Source organism: Motacilla alba, chromosome 9 (assembly GCF_015832195.1).
Source record: "Motacilla alba alba isolate MOTALB_02 chromosome 9, Motacilla_alba_V1.0_pri, whole genome shotgun sequence".
In the NCBI taxonomy this organism is placed as follows: domain Eukaryota; kingdom Metazoa; phylum Chordata; class Aves; order Passeriformes; family Motacillidae; genus Motacilla; species Motacilla alba.
The window spans coordinates 20,574,407-20,601,254 of NC_052024.1; the positions used below are offsets into that span (position 1 = coordinate 20,574,407).

The 26,848-nt window shown below is 40.1% G+C and overlaps 1 protein-coding gene across 1 annotated transcript in view; it reads right to left on the reverse strand.

Moving 5' to 3' along the window:
* Window positions 1-10,327, reverse strand: part of NLGN1 (neuroligin 1) — a 425,895-nt gene extending 415,568 nt beyond the window's left edge. Inside the window, exon 1 of the mRNA XM_038145939.1 lies at window positions 10,155-10,327. The gene's annotated coding sequence lies outside the window, so the exon portion shown is untranslated. The remainder of the gene's footprint in view (window positions 1-10,154) is intronic.
* Window positions 10,328-26,848: the final 16,521 nt, after the last annotated feature.

Below are 26,848 nucleotides of genomic sequence, written 5' to 3' on the forward strand. Positions count from 1 at the left end.
GTGAAGCTCCTGAATTTTAGCTGTAGCTTTGGAACATGACACCAGAACGAACTGAGAGGTAAAACAGTATGAAAAGAAGTTAGAGGTATTCAAGTCAGCAGGAACTGATTTAATTTAGAATCATAGAATCATTTAGGTTGGAAAAGACCTCCAAGACAATCAAGTCCAACCTTTGGCCGATCACAAACATATCCACAAAACTATGGCTACAACTGCCACACCCAGTCACTTCAGGAACACCTCCAGGAATGGCAATTCCAGGAATGGCAACTCCACCTCCCTGGACAGCCGATCCCAATGCTCAACAGCCCTTTCCATGGAGGAATCTTTCCTGATGTCCAACCTGAACCTCTCCTGGCACAGCCTGAGGCTATGACCTCCTGTCCTGTCACTAGGTTTAGTTTATTTTTTGACCACAGGATCTACCTGACATCCAATTCCCAGCTTCTAACATTTGTCTTTGAGATCTTCTGGACAAGCAGTGATATGCCAGAGGAAGGGCATGCAGCACCCCAAAGAGCTCATGATTAGAGGCTAGATTTGGGATACTCACTGCTTTCCTTGGAAACAGGCTTTAACTGTTGTAACCAAGCTTTAACTGTTGTAAATTTTTATTGTTCAGAGTGCTAATATGGCCTAACTGTGTTTTGAACAATCTGGAGTTAATGGGAATACCCCATCATGTCCTGGAATGTGAAACAAAGGCACAAGTAATCTCAGGCTTCAAAAGTTTAACCAAGTTGTGGTAGCAGGAGAAACTAATGGCAGCTTACTGCAGGACTTGCTCTATCTGCTTGCTGTGTATATTGGCTTCTTCAAGAGCCAGGCACTAACAGCATGATCAAATACAGGAATTTCAGCGCCCTGTTAGTGATAATGGTCCACAGAAACACTCCAGCAATCCAGGAAGTTATAGGTTAATTCACCTGAACACATGAATTCAGTTGTCTAGCCTGGGGAGAACTGGAGAATCAGTAAGTGGGACATACCTGTATTCCTTATCATAAAATTCTGTCATTTTACCTTTGGTTATTTAAAGTTACTGAGAAGCTTCAAAACAAGTATGGAAAAATACTGCACCAATCCACATTGTGCAACTGGAAGTGCAGACAATACCTTGTCTGCATTAACATCCTCCAGGCCAAAAGCACCACTTAAACCTCAGTGTAATATTTCCTGTAATCTCCATGCCACACTTGTATCCTTGTCGAAGGCTGTAGCTATGCATGAACCCAGCAACATAAAAACTTGGAGTAATGTAGGACTATATTAAATTATGCATAATAGAAGAGCAAGTGGCAGATGGTATTGTAGAGTATGCCGAGATACTGGTATTTATACAATGAGCATTAAAATAAATGTGTCTAGATAAATGAGGTTATTTGCAGGTATGATGCACCTGACACTGAAATAAATGTTTATTTTCAGGTTGCATGCATCATGCACAGGTTATTTTAGACAGATTTGCATCTGTCACATTGCAAGATTGATGTGACACAGAAATGTAGACAGTAGTAAAGGGAGCTCACAGTAGCAGGTATTTGAGACAGACAACTATTAGGAGACAAAGGCTTCATAAAACAACAGCATGGAACAAAAAGAAAAACCTACCAACATCAGGGAAAACAGGAGGGACAATAGGAGGTGGCAAAATGCTTCAAATCGCTTGAAAAATGAAAAATGAGATCAGGAAGTTAAAAGGGACCTGTCCTGGAAAAAAATTACTGCAAGATGTAACAGCAGCTGCTATGGAGTGTGACAGCCACTTAGAGAGGGAAAAACCCTACTGCCTTTTGCTCTACTCATCCAAATGAATGGCAAGGCTCAAAGACAGGAAATGCTGCCACAAATCAAGCCAGTGTCCACCTCCTCCAGTCCTCTCTCCCTGGGCTTGCTCTCATACCCTGGGACAGAAGTGGGCAGTTGAGGTGTAGGTCCCTTTCACTGTCCTCATAAAAATAATATATAACAAAAATCCACTGCAAAAAGCACACATAGCATTCCCTAAACTACCCTGGCAATACTTCCCCACTGTTGAAAACAGATTTTTGGCCTTCAAATCTGTTGCCCTCCATAGATGCCCCACGTTCCTCAGCTTATAAAAGGATACAAAGATGGACTTACAAAAAAATCTCGTGCATTTTTGTTACAAAAAACAAAGAGCTCTAGGAGGAGATGGGTCACATTATATTCTGCCAGGTCTTACTTGGAAGAAATTCAAATAATCACCTAGGAACCAAAGCAAGAGTTTGAGTGACAGGTGGTAAAAACTTGGTGGGGATAACAGTGATATTTTGCTCATAAGGAATATTAATGATGGAGGAAGAATGCAAATAGCCCAGCTTCTGAATGGGAAGGGAGCACTCCCTTCTGCAGTGCTCCAGACACACCAACAACCCTGCATGCTTGAACAGTTGTCCAGCCTTTCACCACTCAGTGATAAAGTCACTGCTTCGTTTACCAGGCGTGGAGCTCAGACACTTGAGGGTCCTGGGGGAGGTGAAGTGTCTATGCACAAATTAAGCATGTTTTTCCCCTTCGCAAAACATCAGAACTAAAATGAATTTAAAGTCTCATTGCACTGGTGCATTTAGAAGATCCTCAAATAGTCTATTCCAAATCCACAGCAATTCTATAAAACAAAATGAATAGCACAAATCCAGCAAATATATCTCCTGCCAAGATGAGCTCTCCTGTTTTAAAATCTTTTATAGCATCTAATGTATTTATTTGCATCAAGAGGGCATTATGCCAGTTAACATCTGTGTTCTCTAGAGTTGGTAATTCTGCCTCCCATAACTAGTCATCAATTCTGCATGAAAATACACAACTGTCTTTCCACTATAGATTCTATCTGCTGCTCAAATTTTCCATGCACATTTAGAGAAATATTTAGTGAAATTCTGAGATATAGACAGGAAAGGAGAATTCAAACATCTTTGGACACCCCACCCCCACCCACTGATGGTATTTATGGACCTTTGTATTCAGAACTGATATTCCATTATTAAAATAATTAAAGACCAAATCTCCTGCTAATATAAATTGACATGGCTTCTTTGAAAGGTACAGGAAATTTCCCAGATGTCCATCAGCTAAAGAGTCAGTCCTGAAACCCTAGGGCAATTCACAGCACACTAAATCAGTAAATGGACATATATTTTAATGTGGTTTAAATACCTTAACTAACAATCAAATCAATGCAGGTGTCTCCTACTGAAAGGCAGACAATTTCACCACAAGTAAGGGCATTTTTCTGGTTTATAACAGAAAAACCAGGTGCCAGGATTGCAACCACACTCAATATCTCCTCAAATTTAGGTGCCTGAATACCTTTCCTTATCTAGCATTAAATGAGCAGGAAAGAAACCCATCCTTTGCCAGGGAGAAATGATAAAGGAGAATCAAAGCCAGAGGAGACAATGAAAGGATCCGAGATTTGGCCACGATCAGGAGCAACTGGGTGGATCCAAGGTAAGCCATGTGCCAAGCAAAATTATGTAGGTCATTAGAATGCAGTGAAAGAGCCAATTTCGTTTCCAGCATCACCACAAAGTTTCCTTCCTCAGCTGACCCTGCTGCCAGCCTGACTAACCCGGGGGTGCAGCCGCACCACGCTGCTCACAGGCAACATCCCTAAAGGCTGCAAGCTAAAACTCTGCTTAGAGCACCAAAACCTCCAGCTCTCAGCCCTAACATTCAGTTATTGGGATGCTGGCTGGTCAATGTCTGTGCCCTCTGCACCTGGTTTTATGAGAAACGCTCCTAGCACTCTGCTTGCTGTGAAGAATTGCCCTGCAGCTGGAAAGCCAAGAGCTCTGTATTCTCTGCACACAAGCATGAACAGAAAATGCCTGTCCAGCAGCATGGTCTGGTGACTATCCTACTAATTAGTGAGCTAACCATTGCCTAAATGACAGGTGGTTCATAAAGGCCACTTACAGATGGCCTGGGGAGCATTAGCAGAAGCACAACAGGCCACTTTCCACTGCCCCACTCAGTATTTGCAGTGCACATTTTATTGTCTGACTGTTTCCCCAGGACCCTTCACCACTTCATGCTTGGGATCTGTGCTTTGGTTCCTGCATAGCTTCAATTGTACAAGAAAATAGCTGTGTAACACTCCAGCAATCAGAACAAGGGTTTCAGATTAAGTGCTGTGTGCTCTGAATATCCACAGAAGAAACATCCGAGAATGATGAGGTCAACAACATACCCAGCGTCTCCTAGAGAAAACACATACCAGTTTTTACTGCTTCTTGAGAGGTTTGTGAGCCAAATTATAGTTCCTATATTATTGTCAAGCACAGTACTCAGGTTCTCAGTTTATTAGTCAGAGGCAGGCATTTTATTTATCTGTTGCAGTTACTGGGTTTTTTTTTTCTTTTTTTCCTTCAGGTTTCTCTTCAGCTTGGTGTTTTCTCTTGAAATTGCTCATATTTTGAGCAAGAAAGCAGATTTATTTTCTGTGATCTATGTTCAGTTGGTGATATCAGAAAATAAGTAGAAGAATATGGTATGGTTTCAGGTTACATGTGGGAGCCAATTTTCTAGGATTAATGGCTCAATTAAATGGAAGTATAACTTCAATATTCTTTTTTAAAAATGTGTGTCAAATCACACCATCTTTCTCATTCCTGGAAAATGTTTTAGTCATTTTACAGACCAGTGAAGTTCTGAAAGTTGGATCTTTCTTGTCTCAATCACAACAGACTAAAATATCAAGCTTGTGTACATACATTCTTGCAGGACAATTTACGGCAGTGCAATGCCAGTCAATACCACAATTAAAAAAACAACAGGGCTTTCACACCAGCTATGACTGTAAATTACTCTTTACCTCACTGTTCAGGTTATTAACTCAATTAATCCTTTTCTCCAGAAATCACCACCTTTATAGATAGTTCTCCAGCACAGAAGGTTAAAGTGGAGCCATTCAGCCAAGACACCTTTTGCCTCCCCATTCTCAATATAAATACTAAAAGTGGTTCAAATTTGACTTCTTGCATTTAAAACAGGAAATTATGTACTTCTACATTTGCCAAAAAAATGGCTTAAGCTGAGGCTTTTTTGTTCTCGCTGCACAGTGCAATAATCAAAGGCTAATGAGCAACATTTCTCTGTGAGTAGGTGAGAAATCCTTTGAGTTTTTCCCCCCACTCTTTTCTAAGACTGAGCTATGACAGTCAGAGCACTTTATTTTCTTAAAATGAAAAGCATTATGGTGTTGCAGTGCATTCCAGCATGAATGCAGCCCCAGCCAGAATGAAGGAACCACTAACTAATCTTATGTGATTCTACCCAATTCTCCCACACACCTGAGTCATGGTCAAGCTGTTGAGCCTCCATATATTGTGATTAATGTAAGCAGCAAGTAAAAGTGCTCTCCTCTGACAGGATATTTTGACTCCACCTTTTTATTTCCCACTTAGCCCAGACCTGAAGGCACTGAGAAATGGTGTGATCAGAATCATCTGAGCAGTTCTGATACTTCTGTATTAAAAAGTGCTCTAATATTGTTTGGCAGGGACTGCTGCCTCCTAATCATCAGACTCACAGCTTCACAACACAGACAGCAACAATAGGCGCTGTCATTTCCCCTAGAATTGAAGCACAAAAGCCTTCAATATGTTTGATTTTTCTGTCTCAGAACTCTTGATTTTCCAGGTTGTCCCTAAACACAAACCACAGAAGTTTTATTGTTCGTTTTATAACGAAACGTTTCAGTATTGTAGCTTATTGTTTGAATGGTAATTAGGTATTTTTGATCTTCTTTTGAGTGCTACTTTTTTTTTTTTTTATTTAAACACTTTTTGTTGTTGAGCAAACTGAGGTATATTCCTGGCTGCCACACTACAAACAATTCAATTTGGCAGATGCTGCACCTGTCACTGTTTTGTGTCTCCTCAGAAGAGCAGAGCATTGCATTGGTGCAAATGTCCCCATTGATCTGCCTCTACCACCCATGTCTGCCTTACAGTTTATGCTGGCATCCATCAATTCTCACTGTATTTCAGCACAGATGATGCAGAAACACCAGGCATTGCAAATTCTGGCCACAGTCTGAGCAATACACACTTAAGGCATTTGTTTCTCAACATCCCACTCCAACATCTGGGCAAAATAGTAACTACAGTGCAAGTTCTTGAATTAGGCTGCTCCATGAGGAAATCAAGGACTTTTTTTTTGTGCATCTGTATGCATGAAGATCACATCTTCTACCAAGAGCAGCAGAGCATGATAGAAGTTCATTGTGCTTTAGTGAAAAGGTCATTAGACATTTGAAATAGTAATTACCTGTATCTATTCACCATCCCCTATGACATCCCCACTAAGAGAGTTCTCTTTTATCATGCCTTTTAGACTGTACATTTCACAGACACTGTAACAAGGAATGCAGGGGTTTTTTAATTACTTTTATATTTTGAAATAAATTATTACATAATAGTTTTGGGGGTGCCATCTTTCTTTTATGAGCTTGGAATGAAAAAGTGAAATGCCTAGCAGCAAAAACATTGACAAATTGTTAGACCTCTGTAAAAAAGAACTATTAATTAAACCACAGTATTCTGGTGCATTAAAATACCTATTGCTAAATTCTGTATTTGAGAGATAGGAGGAGGCAGCAAGGGGCCACCAGAGTTATCCAACACAGAGATATTGCATCATGCTCAGGTTATGATCAGTTGTTTCATAAAAACAAGATCAGACCATGACCAGCAGCAACTCCAGCCTAGCTGCACTTACTTTTTTTTTTTCTTGTCCCCAAGAAGACACTTAATATAAAATTTAATCATCCAAAATTGTCAGACCCAGGGCTCACTTATAAAAGGTCCCCTCACTGAAGGGATACAGAATGGGTTTTTTTCAAATTAAAGTCTTTGTACTTCACATTTCAAATGCTTTTTGATTTTTCTTTTTTTCTTTTTTTTCTACCTTTAATATAAGCTAAAAATAATTTTAATGGTGATTGCCATGGCAATAAGTAAGCTAAGCTCTCAATATTTGAGCTTCCAACTAACGCTGGAGCGTTCAGCGTCGTGATTTGACTGTGATTTATCACACCCAGTTTAACAGAACAAACCCCACACAACGCTGAGGCTCATCATGGCTCCACACAGGGCAGCACGGGGAGGAATCTGGATCCAGCTGGGAAAGGAACAAGTTCACCTGAAGTCTAAGTAATTTCTTGGAAGTAGTATGCTGTGCTTGAATATATGGGAATGCAGCTGTAATAGCTGCTGCTTGCAGTCAGGGGACTGAGGACTGGCTATGGAGGGGCTGTTCTGCATTTTCCATGGGCAGCACTTCCCAATCCTCCTGCTTTGCCACTTTCTTCTGCACAAAGCCTGTTTTATCTGCATTTTATCAGAGACAATAAATCCAGTCCGAAGTGAAGAGGTCCAAGCCTCTGGAAATAAACTTGGAGTACTGAAGGTGCCTCCATGACTTTGGTGAGGTATTGAGAAAATGAACTTGAATTGATATCAAAAGAAATTTGTTATTGATAAGGCATTAAGAGGAATTTTATATCTCTGCCTTGTTTTTATTTTAAAAAAATATGATGTTTCTCTCCAAATCACACAAATATTTGCTTGTGTATAGGAGACATAAAATATGGGTAATCAAGAAAGCTTTCAATGGCTTTTCCTGCTTGACTTGCTGTATAAAGGGCAAGGAGCCTGATTTTATAGATCCTAAAATATAAAAAGGACTCAAGCCGCAATATACAGCTTTTTGTTGTTGTTTGCTTCAATAAATCTACATTTTATCTTCTCTGCAGGGCACAAGTTTATCTTCCAAACAGCATCCATTTTGAAGAAGCACTCATCAGCACTGCAGGATAATTTTTTTGAGAAGTGCTGGAGGATTTCTGACTCCTATGGAGTAGGAGTATCAGAATAATATAAAGATTAGAGCTTAAAACATAAGTAGAGGAGAGTATATCTGCCCTCACCTTCTGTGACAGACAGTGCTTTGGTGTGCAGATCACTGTTAGAAAATGCAGAGCCTCACTCCAAACTGTAAGAACAGCAGCACTATGATGCAGGTGTGTATTCAGGAGCCAGTGCAGGCAGACAAGCCAGATTCTGACACCACACGTAGCCAGTCACCTGTGACTTGCAATGTTCCACTCCTTCTGCATCTCTGTATAACTTTCCTCAAATCAAAACCCTAGTTCATCATGCTGCACATCACCACCAGGACCCATTACCACAGCTTGAGCCTTTATTAAGGTATCAATATTCTTCCCAGCACTCTTTGCTCCACAATCCCCAATTAAATTACTGCTTTAATTGTCTGCTGTCACTGACAGATAGGGGAGTTCATGTGCTACTCCACAGCAGCAACTGAAGGTACTTGCCGAACTGCAGAATTACAGTATAGACTTAAGTGTTCTTTCTTTATGCATAAGAAATGGTCATAAATCATTGCTTCAGCACAATCTGCTCCAAATGGTGTGTTTGGGGATTTTTTTCCCCCTTTTTCCAGGCTGTGATTCAGACTAGCACTTGCCGCTGGCCTGATTTAAAAGTTACTTTCTGCTTTCCAACTTTAAAGGTCCTTTCTGCTTACCAATCTCTATCAATATTCTGAGTGCTAATATTCACCCTAAGTATTACTCTTTAAATAGATCTTTTTTTAAGTAGTTGTCCATATTTTGTGTGCCTGGGAATCCTTCTTATATTTTAATGAATTTTAAGAATGAGGAAAGGGATTGACACGCTGGAGTTAAGTTAGAAAGGCAAATTCTTTAAGTTTTCCAGTAAATAATACATTGTTTTACCTGGACTAAGCCTCACCAAAAATGATCAGGAGCAATGGCACCCACCTGCACATGGCTAAAAGTGACAGTGCCTCCAGCCACACAATATTCTTTTTATTCTGTTTTGATTGTTTTATACGAGATCAGAGATTTAAACTGTGCTGAAGTGCTTTATAGCTCCAGCTAAGTTAAGAACTGACATTTTAATGGCACGTTTGAGGAATTTATATAGACAAGTCACCTGACCCTAATGTGATAGCTTCAGTGTAGCCCGGAGTAATTCAGCCCAGACCCCGTGGGGTCAGACACAATCGTAACTCTCTTTAGTCTCTGAGCTATTAAAATTCAGCTAGGCTGTGAAGTTGACAGCTGTTTACTGTAAGGTTACCTCCTGCCTGCCAAATAATGGGGCTGCTCTTGGCACCTTTCCACACTCTGAGTGGAGAAAAGGCTTCCTTGTCACCAGCACGGAGCTGAAAACGTCGCGTTCCTCCAGCCAGGAACGTGGGTACCTTGGAGCAGGCTGAAGTGAGACTGAGCTGGTCCATTCCCTTACCTCACTTCTTCTCAAAGTAAATGCCATCACAACATTTGAGGGGAATATTAACTCCAAGCTAGAATTCTGCCCAGTAATACTGGCAGACCCACGGAGAGATTAAGAGTGATGGCACCTGCTCTTACAGAGCCTCCCAGCTTTCTCACAATTCCCACCTTGCTGTAGGAGAAACAGCCAGGCTTGCTCCCTTAGCTATAAGCAAAAAGAAATACTTTCTCCTTTGTTACATTAAAAAAAAAAAAAAGCCATAATTTTTTGTCATCAGCTGCCACAAAGACACATATTAATGATTAAAAAAAGACAAATGTCATGTCGAGGTCAAGAAACACCACAGAAAAGTCAGCAAAATCCTCTCATTAGAGCCCTAATCCCCATTCCTCATAATTTTGTAATTCTGTGTTTTAATGTTGCTAAAACCGCTCTCACGTCTGCAGAAAACATTTTGTATTATAACAGTATTAGCTAAAAATAGGGCAGGGAATACAACAACTCCCTTTTCAGCTTTCCAGCTCTCCTGTGTGCTCTCTGCACAAGCCCATGACTTTGCACTCCCTGCCACAAAGCTTGGGTGTCTCACCAAAGAGGACAAACCCTCCTCATTTTCCTTTGCAGTCAAAACCCCATGCTCAAAGGTACAATTCAGACCCACTCACAACATGTGCACACTAACAAAATCTTCCATTTTTTCAGCCACTCTACCTGTGGAAGGACACATCAAAGGCAATAAAACTACAAATTCTTCCTCTTGCTGTGTTTTAAAAAGAAAATAGAGAGGTAACTAGTAGTTTTCACTCAAAAAAAAAAAAAAAAAAATGCAGTGTAACTACCTACCTGCAACAGCACTGCTGGGCTTCTGATCCTCACAAGGGGAGCTGCAGTCCACCATCCCAGCTAGCTCAGGTACCCAAGTTGAAAGGTAGAGCCTCCTAAACACCTCTCCTTTTAACATGTTAATTTGTTAATCAGCTTCAAACAGCTTTTCTTGCACCTGCCTTGTTTGGGTCTTAGGCTCTGTGTAAGCGACCCCAAGTCCCTAACTCAGTGTGGGAGTTGACTGTGGTGAGCAGCAACTGCTGTGTGGGTGTTTCAGGAGCTGGCTGGGAGGCAGCTCTCTGGTACTTGTAGGTTTTAAGTCACTTGATAACTTCTGAAAATTTTATCTAAGTTCTTTGAACACCACCAAACGTGAGCAAAACCAGGATGCCATGGAGGTACTCCTTGTGACCACAAAAAGTGTTTTCACCCTAAAATGAGCTGCAGAGCAGATATTTGTCAGTCATATGGAGGCACTGAGAGGCTTAGTGCTAGTTTAACACCACAGGCTGAGGGTAGCAGCTATTTGCTGCCTCCCATCCCATCCCATCCCATCCATTACCTAGTGAATTTTGCTAGCCTGGCTGGTACTCTCACTCTCTTCATCATCCATCAATGGTCGGCTGTTGTGTTCCCCAGGAAAGCAATCTCCACATTTTCTGGGCATTAGGATCAACTGTAATTCCCATTTATTTCACTTGTCTCACTCGTTGTTATTTACCAAGCCCTCCTTGGTTTCTGTGTTGTTAGTTCCTCTGTTTTCCACGACTAAGATGGATGTTGAGCTCTCAGCAAACAGGACTGCTCAACAGATGGCTGCTCACTTCATGCTCTATTGGACTGATTGTTTGGTCTTTTTATAATTAGATTTTTTTTTTTGGTGCTTTGTATTATTTTAATTAATCCTTATTAATGGATGGGGCTAAACAAAAAAGGCTCTCAAGTGTAATGATTTTTAATAGTTAAGAGCAGGACTTCTCATACAACAGCATTTTGGCCTGAAAACCATCTTCAGATTCTACTTGTGCATGTGCAGGAAATTGTTTTGGATGCCATTATTTTTAAAAACTCAAGTAATTTTCTTCAAACCAGGATTATTTTCTTCCTTTAATGAGTATTATAAAACCTGTCAGGTCTGAAGCTTCTATCTTTAGTCATTTGTTGGAATTATGCAAGTCCAGAATTTAAAATAGAACATATGGAGCCTCCTGACTCGGTTCAAAAATGGCAGAACTAATTCCACAGAAAGATTTCTCAGAAAAAAAGCTGACTTTGAAGCCAAGTGGATCATGGAAAATTTTAGCAAAAAGTGTATTTTGAGAAGGTATGAGTTGCCTAAAATGCTGTGTTGCATCTTAATCTTAACTTTAGCATTTGCTATCAGGAATGCTGTAATAACATTATAATTATCTATAATATCTGAGGATTTTTTTGTTCATCCTACTTAAAGGTAATGCAGTGTGAGTCACTAAAAATTATAAAACTGAATTGCCATTTTAATTTCAGGATATCATTGCCTCTACTTTGAACAACCCAGATACACCTAGCTAGGAAGAAAGTTTAATACATATATATATATATATATATATATGTATTTATACAGAAAGGCACATTTACAGAAAGCAAAAACCAGACTTGATAAGATTGAACATCCCTGATCTTTTGGGCAGTATAGTGATGGACACTGAGAAAAAGGGACTGTGTGAGGCTTCTCCTCCCATCTGCTATTTCTCTCTCTTCTTGGCAGTTTTTCCCAGTGCCAGGGCGGCAGTGAAGGTCTGAATCCAGCGATCTGAGTGGGTGATATCTATCAATCTTGTGCCACACGTATGCACCATTGCTAGGCAACAGGTAGCAGCAAGACACCCACATCCTGCAATTTCCTTTTGGTGACTGAGACTTTTACTATATTAATTATACTGAACTTTATTTCATGCATTTCAGTCACTAACTTGTATTTTTAAAAACTCTTTGAGCTAAGATTACTTTCTGCTGCGTGTTGAATGAACAAATATTGGCAACTGATAAAATCATCATTCTAACAATTGCTAGATATGAATGTGGTAGATGAAGGCTTCTAAAATTGCAGATAAGTGTGGTATCAGATTATTTCGTGTAGAAAATAACTATGCTACAAGGAAAAGATTTTGTTAGGCCTTCAAAACATAAAAGACATAAAAAGTGAGAGGATAACTAGGGAGGAAGTTCCTTTATTCTCTACTTGCTTTCTCTACTGTATTTCTTTGCTGGCTCCTCTTTTTCAGTGGTTAGGATGCTACAGAGGGACTAAGCTGCAGATTTACTTTCATGCCCCATCACAGACTTTTTGTGTGACCATGGGCACATGAGGCTGTGTTTTACTACAGAGAAAAGCAAGTTACTCCTCTTGAATTAGCCCAGCTTAGGAAAAATGGCCAGCCTTCAGCATTATTGCACCCTTGCAGGCAATGTATTTTTCTATGGATCTGGGATTTCTCAAGGATGTGTTCCACAGTTATTTAAGCTGCAATAAACTGGGTCATTCTACACATTTAATTTTGAAATAATTTCCCTGTCCTTTCTGAATACACAAAGGAAACCCCTGAAATGCGCTCAAATGGAGCTAGTCTATTTGTTGTAAAGTGCTTGTGTTAGCCACTGATGAGTAATAGTAAGTTCAGCTTTAGTTCACACCCTCTGAGAAACCAGGCAAATCAAATTAACAGTAGCATCATATTCATATTCAAAGTTTTGCCAGCAGACAAAACATTGTTCGGGGCAACACCTAAATTACAACCCAAAGTACATTTGCAGCAAAAGGCTCTTGAAGTTGTGTTCAAATGATCAACTCAGTTACCATTACTTGCAGAACTACCACTGGTTTCTATGTATCAGCTATGGGTAATCAACTATGGGTAATTCAGTGGGCCAGTATCATTTATGAGAAATTGAACATAGTCTTAATGAACTTAATCTCACCTGTATCACTTTGTATGCCCCAGTGTTTGTCAGCTGACTGTGATCTTTGTGTGCACATGTAAAGTTCCTTGACACGTGAAAATTCCATATCAGTGCAGACAGTTCCTTAAGAGCAGCTTAACTTTTGCTATATTAAGATGACGGGAAAGAGGGAAGAACTCTCCAAACCTTTCTGTAAAATTTTTTTTCAAGACAAGTAGGTTTATATGATATATTTTGTAATGCAATTATTTTTATAAATGAAGCCTCTTTTTAGTGTGTCCATGGGAGCTGAATCAGCATCATTTATTGTGCAGGCATAGCCTGCACTTGCATCTTTGTCTGAGGATTATTTGCTGCTGCTACTCACCAGGTTTTCTGTTCAGGTTATATCTATGACTGGAATGTACTTTCCATTCAGAAATTTTATCTGAGTACAAAGGGAATGACTTCAAGATTTTGAAATAAATGAAGATTTTTTTCTTTTCTTCTGCAGCTGGACCTCTCCTGCCGTTGGCTCAACACTGCAAAGGGAAGCAAATTGCAAAGCTGAACACAGACCTAAGGATAGGAAGGCTGTTGAACTTGGCAGTTTATCCAGGGGGCAAACAAGAGAGCAGTAGCTTTAGAAGACATTTCCCCTCTCCATTTAGACTTAAAAAAACAGTGCTGGGACAGGTGGGTAGCTTTGTCAGAATGCAGAGTTTTCCTGGACACCAGGTGGACTCCAGAAGGGAAGTCCAAGCACTGGGAGCAGCAGGTGAGGACGCAGCCTGGAGAGCAGCACGGGTGAGGAGTTGTGTGAGACCTGCTGCACATCCAGCCATGATTAATGGGCTTGGAGAACGAGCTCTTCAGCTTCCAAACACCTTCTTAACACCGAATCCCGCTGGCCTAGGTGAAAAAAATGCAGGCTGACAAGCACACATAAAAACCTGCATGGGTTTTTGATGAGTTTGTTCCCTGTTGCTGCGCAGTTCTGTGCCAGACACGAGCCCAGTGAGAGCAGAAAACCCTGCCATGTTTGCAAATACTTGGTAGGCAGATAGGAGCACGACTTTGAGAGTCAGAATTTATCATTTAAAAATAGTGTTGTTTAACCAACAGAGTGGTTTCAGTTGCCCTGTTAGTGTTTGGATTGTTGTAATTTCCGCTAAGAATTTAGCAGGCAACATCAAAAGCTTTAGCTTGGGGAATTCCTAAGCAGGGATATGTTCAACACAATTACAGATGTATTTGTAGAAGATGCAGAACTTGCTGTAGGAACTGATAATTTAATTAGATTCAGGTTTTTGTGATTCATATGCCTAATATTCTGGGTACTATATAAAAAATAAATACAACTTAATTTTTCATAGGGCATTGCTTTGTTCTGCTATAAAAGCAAAGAGCTGATTACATGGAAGGCACAGCTTTGATTGGCTATAAAAATTAGGACCTCATTGTACTGTGAAATGGCTTTCAAATACAGCTAAAGAAAACAGGCTTCATATACATAAATACATAAAATCCCCAAGGAAATATTAACGCCATATTTGGGAATTTTATGTTGAAACTCACAAATTATATGAAGCCTTGAATACCAGTAGCTGAAATAGAGAAAAAAAAATGCTCTTCATGAACTATTTATAATGCACATTTCTTACAATGTTAACTCTCAGTTTTGCACCAGGATTTAATGCAGCTGCCATGAGACTTTTAAGTAAAGTCTCCCTCATATCTCTAGGCTACATACTGTGATCAGCAGAAGTGCTGGCTTCACCATTTCCATAGACCTGATGCAGCAGTAGTTCAGTGACAGTCAGTGAAATTACACCAGTGAAACTGAGAGAATCAGGCCCATGTTTATTAAGTAGAACTATTTCTTCATGGGTTCAGGAGATCCTTAATACATGTATGGATGTATATAAAAGGCAGGGAAAACCAGTCTTCTCCTGAGCTGACTGTATAATTTAAAATGCATATGCCCCTGGTATCTATAAAACCACATGTAAAACAAGTTTGCTGTATTTGTGGATTCCCTGAAGGTCAAAGGGATTTTGTAGACTATTTTACCTTATTTAAGCAGTGCATCAATAATCAAATTTTACTCATTGTTAAAACCCTGTAGCTACCTGCAACTAAGCAAAACCCCTATAATTTACAATGAATAAAGTGTGTCATAAATCTGGGTAGACAGAAATTCAAGACCTGAATATCTAAGAAAAAAAGAATTCTTTGGCAGAGGAGGCAACATTTGTATAGATTTTCTATACAAAGCCAAAATCCCTCCCCTTCCAATTGCCTCTAGAAAGCAGAAGGAACGTCACACGGGATACCTACTGCAAGCAGGTTGTAATATTTGTTCTAGGTTTTAGAACCTCTTCCATCCAAATCGGTGGCCCTGCAGAACCCCAGCTGCTGGACTTTGTGCCAGGGAAGAAAGGGAAGAGCAGCAGGTGAGCAGTAGAGCCACACACAGAGTGAATGGATCCAGCACTGGGATGAAGCCCCTGCAGGGATCCTGGAGCTGGGCTGCTCCTGCCATGGAATAATTCACTGTGCTTAAACCTGCCACGCATGAGGAAAGCAGGGAGGCCAGAGACACATCCCAAATGGGCCCATTTCTCAGGATTTCTCCTTTGGAAATCCTGCCCCAGTCAAGATGGTTTCATGCTTCAGGAGAAGCAGACACAAAAGTGCAGCTTCAGAAGACAAGAACAGTACAATGAAGCTGCTCCTCACTGTTTGAGTGGCAGTATCAACTGAAAATAATTCTTCCAGCAAATGTCAGGACTTTTTATTTTGGTAGAAAGTTGAGGCTTAGAATGTTTATGTGCATGATTAACACGTCTTTGTTTTCAATTTTCAGATCACCTAAGTTTGAGAACTGTAAGTTAATAAAATTTGAAACACCAGAAGTACTTGGGCTCTCAGAAGACACCAGCATCTAAAGCAGTCTGGCTTTTGTTTGCATATTTTCTCATGCTTTGTCCAGGATGGACAAAGAACATGACCAAATTGCAGAGGTGACATTTTGCTGATGCACAGGGCAGCCAACAATAAAAGAGGAAATGTAGGTATTGAGCATATGTGGATTTTTCCCAATGCTCTTTTGTTGGTTCAGCTTCACAGAGTGATGATTTTAAAATTTGCTTTTAAAAAGGCAGAATTTTCTTGATGCTATTTAGCCATTAAATTTCCTCAGTACATACATGCATATATGGGTAACAAAACAAGAAGATAATGAAAAGTACAGCTTGATTTCTTATTTCTTTTGTTGAACTGTTTCACGTTCTCTTCTTGGACGAAGATGTAATAGCTTCAGCTGGAATTTAGAAGCTAATGATGTACAATTCTAATGTGCAAAACAGAATCCCTATTACAAGGACCCTTAGAAAATAAACATATAATGAGTCCAGAAGTAATTTCTCACTGAAAGCTGATGGTTCCAGAGTCCTTGACCCAAATGTGGGACTTGTTTTGTCAAGATGGCCAAAGCCATCACAAGTACATAAATTGAAAAAGGGCAAAATGATTATATCAAAACATTGAGAAAACTCTTCAGACTAACAAATGCAATCTACAGGAAGATCAGCCAAGGTTAGCACCAGATGTTTCTTGTCCCACATGCCACAGCTTGATTGTATTGTAATTAATTCAGCTGAAAAGTCTCTGTGAGAACTGTTTTCAGCACAATTTCAAGCTTGGTTTCAAATACCAGAAATCATTTTTGATTTCTTAAAACATCCTGGAAAAAAATGTGAGACTCTGCAGTTAAAGCAGGCCAAAAAGTACTTATAAAAATTGCATTTAAAGAGTATTAAAGGAGTGTTCTCAAAGTAGTTATGATTACCACCAGACCTTTGGGCCTCAGAGCCCAAAGGTAGAGGACAAAAGCTCAGGGTTTTGTCCAATAAACATTTGCCCTAGATCATACTCCAAGTTCAGAGGTACAACAGAATTTTAAACCAAGCCATAGTAGTATTTATCCAGTTCACCACCCAGAACATGACCAAACAAAACAAAAATCAATATTTCCCAAAGTATTTTACAGCTCATCCTCTATTTCTCAATGGCATATCCGACCAAAGAGCTACTAGATTCTTGTTGGGAAGAAAGATGCTTGTAGTTATTTAAAGCTTGGGGTCTAGTTAAAAATAACCTTAATGAAAGTCAGATACAGGCATGAAGTTAAGAAATAAATAACACAGAACACACTTTATCATAAAATACCACTTTATTTTGTTGCAATACTTACAGATAGAAGACATTGAAATTGCACTTCCAAACCACTTTAAACCTAATTCTGGACAATACAAGCTCAAGACAAAATAAGATATGTTAAAAATTATGCCTCTGGTTTTCCTGAAGTATTGACCACCCAAGTCTATATTTAACTGCAGGTAGAATTGTATTCAGCATGCCTGAAAATTGGGCTCTAAATTGAAGATAAGTGTTTTTACCTGGTTAACATCCCTGTGAGTACCACCCACAGATTACATGGTTTCTTCCCATAGGAAAATTGTCTTCTGGATTATTTTAAGATAAAAGCACAGACCAGTGTCAGCCCTCTTACAGGCTGCATACTAATGGAAAGAGGAAAAGGAAAGATTTATTTGGAATCTTCTAATTGACCTCACTGGGATTGAGCCTGCACCTATTGAAACATTTATGAAAAGCAGTTTTAGAGCATGAAGAGTACCCAAACTAAAACATTAATATCTAGGTGATATTAAAAGTAATTTGTTTCAAAATTGTAGGCAGGGGAGGAGCAAAATCCTGGCTACATTCAGGACTGAATTCCTTCAACTTTCTGTTGATCTTTTTTATCATTATTTTGTAAAATGTTGCAGAGAGCAAAACTGTTGTTTTTCCTCAGGCTCCTCCTTCCTCTTCACTGACCCAAGTGTTAGTGACACTCCTTGCTTTCAACTGTGTCCTGCATTATCCTGATTTTTGCACTAATGTGCCAACACATCACAGCTCCAGCCTTTCCCAGGAATGACGTGGGCTGTTGAAGGCATTAAAACAAATAGGCCTCCAAAATTAATGTGTTTTCCAGGAAGTAAGCATGCAGGTATCCAAAGCCAGGGGGAATGTTCAGAACAGGGGAATTCAATTCCAGGGTGCCACAAAATGTTCTCCATCACTACAGCATGGCAGAAACCTGTTCTTAATGCTATGATAGATGCTATAAATATGCCACTTACTCAGAGTTATTGGATATGGGAACATGCAAATCTACCAATAATGCTTTTGCTTTATGAAGGGCACAGCAGCCAGAGGTAACTGCCTCCCCAAGGGTTTAACAGGAGCTTTTTAGATGGTTCCCAGTCCAAAAACAAGCTGCTGGTGGTGTATGATCTGTAACAAGTGCCTGCTTGAAATCACCTAGGGAAAGTGAAGGCAGTCAGCAGCAGGAAACACTGTGATAAAAACACAAACAGATTGGTGGGAAACATCTGTGACCCTCCCTGTCCAGTACATCTTTTCTCCAATTCCCAAATCTCTGGCTTTTCCTGTTGTCCTCTACTGTTTACTTCCAGAGCCTCCCCGGGTGATCAATGGCCACACACACCTTGGCCTTTGAACACACAGATGTGGTGAGGCGTCTCTTCCAAGGAGGAGGAGCCCCACAGCTATCCCAGAGCAATAAAAGACAGAATTTCAGTAAATAATGTAGCAGCCCAGCTTTTGACTAGAAAATATCTGCAAGAGCATGTGATACCAATACTTATTTTCTCTTTTGCTTTTAGAGGGATGTGAAGGAACCACCTCACCCAGGGCTGTGAGTGTTCCCGCCCAAAGGTTGTCCACGCTGGAGGTCAACGTTTTGCTGCTTCTCCCAACCTCTCTCCAAAGCCCTCCCCTGACTACCTTTGACTACCTGGAATTTTTAGACATTGAGGTATTTAAGACTTTGTATTTTTGAGTTGAAAAGCAAAACATTTTGATTTGAGCATTTAATCTCAATGTCTCTTGAACAGTGTGGTCTCAACACTTTGTGTCCTTTCATTTAATTTGTGCTTCCTACCTGGGCTATGTCTTACACAGAGAACTGCAGCCTGTTTCTCAGACAACTCAAATTTAAACCAAACACAACTACTTTTTTTTCCTGGCTTGTTTTTCATGAAAAAAAAATAGATTTGTTGCAGGGCTACAAATTTTTATGGAAGAAGCAAAATCTCTGCTAAGATTACCTGGAGAACGTTTTTCAGGTAGGCCTACTTTTTTTTTTTTTTTTTAAGGTCTGTTCCTAGTGAGGAATCTTTGATGCAGTCAGCAAGACTTTTCTTCTGCCCAGAAGACCTATTGATATATCACCAAATAGAGAGCAGAGAAAAAAAAACCCACCCTTGTGTGTCACTGTATTCTTAATCTATTTTATGAGCCTTAAACATTACAACTCTTTGCACAGTAGAAATTTCAAAAGATACAGAAACTCCATTTTTTCTTCCTTCTGTGGCTTTTCTAAACCTGAAGTTTTATGTTTCATGAGTATTTTTAAACAGCACAAACCTTTTTAGGCTTTTTTCTTACCTTCCTTATCAAGGAAGAAAGAAGAAATCCTGTGAATCAGATCCCACTTGCATAATCACACAACTCTACGAATGAAATGCATCCATAAAAAGCATTCAGCTCTAACATTGCTGTATAGGGAATGCTTAGATTTAAAAATTATGCTGTTTGGACTAGCAACTTTGAATACATGTTATGAGCAATGCATCTGCGCTAGTACTTTTTATTTTCTTTTTTTAACTTAAATCAGGGACATAAGAAACCTGACAGTGTCTACAATAAACCTGCTAATTACTTCACCTTTTGTAATTCTCATTCCTCTTTCTGTTCCACATTTCCATTATATTAATGAGCACAAAGATAAAATGTTTTAAAAGAATTGATCAGATCTCAATTGCCAGCCAGCAGGATTACAGTAGTAACCTCAACCAAGTTTATAATGATTTTACATTTGTAACCCTTTACAGAGCCAGGGCCCACTATAAACATTATCAGCTGGGTGGGCTGAATTCATCACTTACCTTGGCAGGACTTGTTTACAGTGGATTTTCCATCTTTGTTTTTAGGCACAAAGTCACATCCCAGACTGGGGGCTCAGCACAGAGGTGAGGGGATGGCGGTGAGGAGTGGGGACATGATGGGGACATGGGGGAGCAAAGGGCTCCTGGCCATCCCAGAGGAAACCCACACCTCCTCCCTGTTGTCTTCATACTTAAGGGAGTGGGGACTAATGGAGAAGCAGCTTCTCGTTTGTTTCACTTCACCCCAATTTACAGTCCAGCCTCAGCAGTTTCCAGAGACAGCAGTGGGTTTCTTCCCCCCACCTCTCTTCCACCTGACCAAAAACCCTGGTTTCTTTCCATCACACAGAGGCAATCTCCTTACATCTGAGCCATCTCCACCTCAGGCAACAGTGATCAGCTTGTCTCAACCACTCTCCAGTGTCTCCAACCAGAGGTTTTTTCCCTCTCCCATTAGTCATTTAGTTATTAGTCATTTCCCCCTCCCATTTAGTCTATTCAAAGCACAGCTTTGAAGATTTAGGTGAAAAGCCTTCTTTTTTGCTCCAATTTTGTTGCCATTTTACATCTTCCAGTCCCATTTCATTGTGACCACATGTTTATCTTTTTTTCTTTTATTTTTTCTTTTCCTGAGGTAAAAGGCTTAATTATTGTTTATCTGCATCTCCCTAGATCCTATCTCCAAATTACACCACCATGAAAAACCCTCTAAGTAGAAACCACACAAGGGAGAGACACTGGGAATACTCCAACTGCAGAGAAACGTTCAATCAGAGATCCCACCATCAGGCAGCAGAGAGCCCAGCTACACAGGCTCAGGAAATTCAGTTTCATTAGCTCTACTCATCATCCAACTACACATTTCACACTCTATCATCTCCTCTTATTCATCTATTGCCTCCTCAGATCTTGAGAGCTTCTCCCCTCTTTACTGAGTCCTGAGGCATTTCCATTACACTTCTTTCCCCCTTCTGTTATTTTAGCCCTGCTCTCTTTTTCCCCACAGTTTTTTGCTCTGCATTTAGAGCCAGAAGATCAGCAAGCATGGGCAGGATGCAATGATTCATCCCTCTAGCTCTCACCTCAACTGTATAGCTACAGCAGGGAAATTAGATGCCATATCTAAGCTGTACCTGGGGAAGAAAATGTGCAGTGGAAGCAATAAGGCTAAAGCTACTGGGGGAAAAAATAAAAGAAAAAAAAGCCTGGCTTGGAAGTAAATTTATTCACTTATCTGCAAAACAACATTTTTAGCAACATGGAACATTTGTTGTGTCTCAAGGTTTTGTGTCTTAGTTACTTGATTAATTGTGCTGATTTCACTTTGTGTTTCTTATTCATTTGTCTCCTCATGGTTGTGGGATTCTTTAGTCCTCAGTGCCTAAGAGGAATGCCTGGCACCGGGCTGGAACTGCTGTCTGGGATGTTTATGCCATTTCCCACTCTGTTCTGAAATGCTTGTTGAGCCCTTGTAGTGTTCCAAGTTGTGAACATAACTCCAGAGTGTTTTCCTCCATCAGCTCTGTTCTGTGGCCTGCAGTTACAAGGTTTATCTGTCTGGGTTAGAAGCAGCAGGGACTTCAGAATATACTGCATTTTTTAAGTGCATTAGCGGAATTTCTTTAGAAATTAAGGTTATCAAGTTGCTCTGATTAAAGTGCGTTCAGCAATTTAGTCTCCTAGAAGATGAAAAAGGAATTTACTCAAAACACTTTTCTAAAACATCTTTTAGAGAATTTTTTCTTTTTAACCACATATATTAGTGGAGCTCAGGTCCTGATGAGCATGGATATACCTTCTCCAGTGCTCCAGGGTGGGAAGGAAAGATTTGAAACACAAGTGGTACAAGATGGTGGCTTGAAACACCAATTCAGTGGTTTGAAACACAAGGGGCACAAGAAGGGTTGTCAGGATATGGATATTCCCTTCTGGTATATAAAATAAGACATCTTCCAGCAGGTTTTTTTTTTTTTTCCTTTTTTCCAAATATTGGGCTGAAAGTGGTTGCTAAAGAGGTGAGGAAGAGCCGAGCTGGCATGCCTGGTCTGGGGCAGGCTGTAAAGCATTCAGGACTGAAAGGAGGATGTAGCCAGGTGGGGTTGGGTTCTTTCTCCAGGCAGCACTGACAGAACCAGAGGCCACAGTCTCAAGCTGCACCAAGGGAAATACAGGCTGGATATTAGGAAAAAGATTTTTACTGGAAGAGTGATAAAGTTCTGGAATGTTCTGCCCAGGAAGGTGATGGAGTCACCATCCCTGGATGTGTTTAACAAAGCCTGGGTGCAGCACTGGGTGTCAGGGTTCAGTTGAGGTGTTGGGGCTGGGGTGGACTCGATGGTCTTGAAGGTCTCTCCCAACCCAGTCATTCTGTGATTCTGGGGCTGCCTGCCCCAGGGACAGCCATGCAATCTCAGCGTGCTCATTCCTCGGCCCTTCCAGGACGCCCAAGGGCTTGGGCTGAGCCAGGGATTCGCTTCCCAAATGCTTCCCCAGCAGGGACATCCCTTGAGACCCCCTGAGGTGACAACAACTGTGCTGAGCTGGCTTGGTACGGTTTTTGGACAGGATTTAGGGAAGGCAGCTGCAGGAACCCTGGAAGGGAGGAGCTGCTCTGCCACGGGTCTGCTGTCTGTCCCTGAAGGGGTTCATTTCTCTGTGCCTGATTTCTGTATCCCCATTTCACCTCAAAAGAGGCTTCTTTCCTCTGCTTGGTCTACTTTAAAATGTCTGGTACGATGAATATGGAGAACCACAGCAGGAACTTGATCTCAGATGGCACTATTTAATTTTATTGTAATAATGGTAATAAATGTACTAAGCACAAACACTGTGCTCCATATAGAAATGGATTTAATACATGTAACTGGATTTTGAAATTGGTTCTCCTGAATGGACACCCATTCTTGTTCAGATCACAAGAGGCATCTCAGATGGTACTTTGAAAGATGATAGAATACCTGTCATCTCAGTACCAGGATAAAGTAGAGAAAGAACATTAGATTTCTACTGCAGGCCTGTGAAAAGATTTTTTTTTTCAGATACTTTGATTTTATTTCATTATGTTTCTTTTTCTTCATTTAATTTAATAATATGTTTCAAATCTATTTATCCAAATGCATCTGTTTTATACTTGGGGAAATACAATCTGAAAAGAAAATGTAACTTTTTTCCAGTAAAGTTAAAAGAATGAAAGGCAACTAATTTTAACATATTGCCACTTAATGTCATCTTGTTTGCTGATAAAATACATGGTAAAGCATTTTCAGAAATCAATTCTTGAAACAAAACAGAGCTTTTCTGGCTAATGAATGGAGATACATTTATTTATTTATAGGGCATTCATCATTCTAATTCCTTTGTGTTTCACAAATATTAGTAAGTTGATCCATGCTGCACTGAAATGAAGGGAAGTCTTACTAGCTCCATGAGGCACAGAAATCACTTGGTCTGCCCACTCTTCCCAGAAAGGTGCATGTAAACTATAATTAGAATGAAAAAAAACCCCAAATTTTTCTTATTACAGTACTTAACCAGTGAAAAGCTCCCTCTGTCATTCAGTCCTTCTAACCTGAAACATTAAATATCTTCAGTCAACCAGGGACATCTAACTAGATAAAAACGTTGGGTTGCTGGGTTTTTTTTATAAATACATTCTTTGACTTCTTTCCTTTTGTTTCCTGAGCCTTTACTCGATACCTGAGTTACATTTCCAAGCTTTTTCCTGCAGACATGAGGACTAGAGAAATTATTTTATAATATCACTGAGACAAAATATCATTGAGATTGTCATCCAATTACATCCTTGTGGAAGCTGAGTTGTAAGCAGCCTGCTAAAGGAGAGGAGCCCTGTTTGTGTTTCAGGGTGACCAAACCATGGCCCTCGTACTGTTTTCAGGAATTATATATTGTCATGTGTTACATTCGAATCAAGTTTTAAAAATCAAATTTAAATCAAGTTTTTTATTAAATATGGTCCCTTTATGGTGCCTAAGCCTTAAAAGGTCATTAATTTCATCTTTGCAAAGTGGTAATATTGCCAGAATTTCCATACCTAAGCTTGCAAGATTATTTTGGAAATAGAGAAATCCTGTGATAATAGTATTCAAATGTGACCACTGACAAACTGTAATGGGCAATCTCTGGACACATGTAAAAGTGAGTCCTTTGAAGTGTTCTGCATTAGTTTATCTTTGCTCTAACACAGTCATTAGGGCTCTTAACAACCATTTGAAAGGGTAAGCGAGGCCAAAAATGAGAAAATTCTGCATATCATTGCTGTTTTGAAAGAATCTGCAGAAAATTCAATGTATGTAAAATGTTTTGCTGAATTCCACATTTCCTCCTTGTAAATACAAGCTCTCTCTCTCTCTCTGTAGCTCCTTGTTTGCATGTTTAATGTTATACCACTCTGTGAGTCTCCTCACTATGGAATTCAGATGCTGCATTTGAGCATTTGCAGGGCTGTGACCTCGAGCAGCACTTGCTCAATGTAGTAACTACCAGTTGAGAAACAAAACAAAAATCAACTCTAATTGTGCCCATTTAAATTCAAACATTGAAAAATAGCTTAAATATGGTATTTCTGAATGTAAATTTCATAAAAAGTCTGACGACTTTAGGATTCTGTTAGCTCTTTAGTCCCTCTGTAACGAGGCTATTACATGGCACTGCTCAGATTGATGTTGAAAATAATGCAGCTGCTCTTGCAGCTGCAGCAAGAATTCACAGAAGCCAGAATGCAAAGCAAGCTCTGATCAAAGTCCCTGCCTTTAGCTTTCTGGAGTGGAATTGTTTTTTCTCTTATTTATTAGCTTAATTCCAGCATCCTCTGAAATGGTGGGATGGCCTTGCTGGGAATAACTGAGGGTTAAAGCTTTAATGGCTTTACTTTGCCTCACAAATGAAAATCCTGGAATTTACTGTTTTCTGCAAGCCAGACTCACTCTGACAGCAGAAAATGCTGGTTAGTTTTGGTTTGTATTTTTGTTTTCTCAAAATGAACACTTCAGAGTTGGTCAAAATCAAGACAGTAACAGCCAACAAAACAAGAGCATCAAAAACAGGGAAAGATACTTCACAGGTGTGCAGGTGTACAAGAGCATCTCCGTGCTTCTGGTATTTAAAAAGACATTTCTGCCTTTGGGTAGGAGCTGATGAACTCACAGGCTGACACCTCAAAATGTTTGTCTTTGTGTGGCCAGCAGGCAGGTTTGGAGCAAGGTGCAAATCCAGCATCCCTCCCCTTCTGCTTTTTGATTCATGCAGACAGAGGCTGACAGGAATGAACTGCAACAACACACTGGGCCCCGAGTAAATACAGAATTTGGCGACCCCAAAGGCATTTGACACCATCCTCACCCCATTTCCTTACTCTCAGGTGTGTGGAGCATATCTGACACTTGGTTCTTGTTGGCTCTTTCATCGACAGGTTGATACTAGCTAAAAACAATTTTAAATAATTTTGAACCCAAGCTTTACACATAACTTAAACCCAACAGGAATAAATCACATCACTCAGTCTTTCATAGCCACCTTGTAAGGCCTTCAGAAAAATAGTTCCCAGGGAGACTTACAACAGCAGATGACCCAAAGAAGCAAAGGACCATCATTCACATCCCAAATCTGAATGTACTAATGCCTCATAATCCAGTAGATTCTGTTACTGGCCAAAAGTGACCTTTACTCAGGACAAAGCAGCAATTGTAAACCCCTGCTCCATTCTCAATTTCAGAGCTAAGAGAACACCTTGGAAGCTCTCAAAGTTCTCATGGCAAAGTTCATAAGCCCAGGTGTAGCCGCAGCAAACACTTAGGTTTCTCCTGGCAAAATCAGCTGGATAAAAGGAACTGATGCAGTTCTTGTTCAGCTGATGGAAGTTGTTGGGTCACCTTAGCACAAGTTAGTATTCAGGGTGCAGTGCCTTGCATCCATTGGAGCTTTGCAGAATTTTCTCAGGAAGGTCATAAAATAAAACATTAGAGTAGTGTAACTTAGAGGTTACAAAAGCATGGGCTACACAATCAGCATCAGTCTGTGACAGCACTGGCTCCAGTCCCAGTGTAATTTTTAGGAAATAAAAGCAAGAACCAACCACACATTTAATAAAATCAACAAAAACATGCTAGGATCAACTTTTGAATCTGATTTTCTATTGTTTGGTTTTTTAGGTGTTTTTGTCAGTGTCAGGAAACCATCACTGGATTCCCCTTGGCTGTCACTGCTCTTACAGATTTGTGTCATTGCATAAAGCCATGGCAAAGACCAGCTCATACACCCTGAATGAGAAATTTGTACCCATAGAACTTGTGCCGTGTACCTTTCTGCTTATCAAGGGAAGAAAAGCTTCCCTACTGTTCTTGCAGCACTTCAAGGTTAAAACCCATATTGACCAAAAAAAATGCAGCAGAGGTAATAAATATTCACAGGGATTACACTGGAAAATGAAGACACCAAGCTAAAAAGAAGAAATTAAAAGCAAAAGCCATATTAAGAAACTAAAAGCTGTCAAAGAACTGCCTTGAATATTAATCTGAGCTATTTTAGCCAGGCCTTTTTCAGCACCTTTTCTTTCCTGCTAACTTTTATGTTACAGCTCCATTGCCTGTACAGAGTTGCTGAATTGAAGCTCTGCCTGTCAGGAGCTCCTTTCTGTGCTTTAGGTCCCAGTTGTTACTGGATTTGCCTCAGCTGCCATATTAAACCCTTGCTTGTCAAATTACAAAGCAATTAGGGTAGAATGCAGAGTTGTATTAC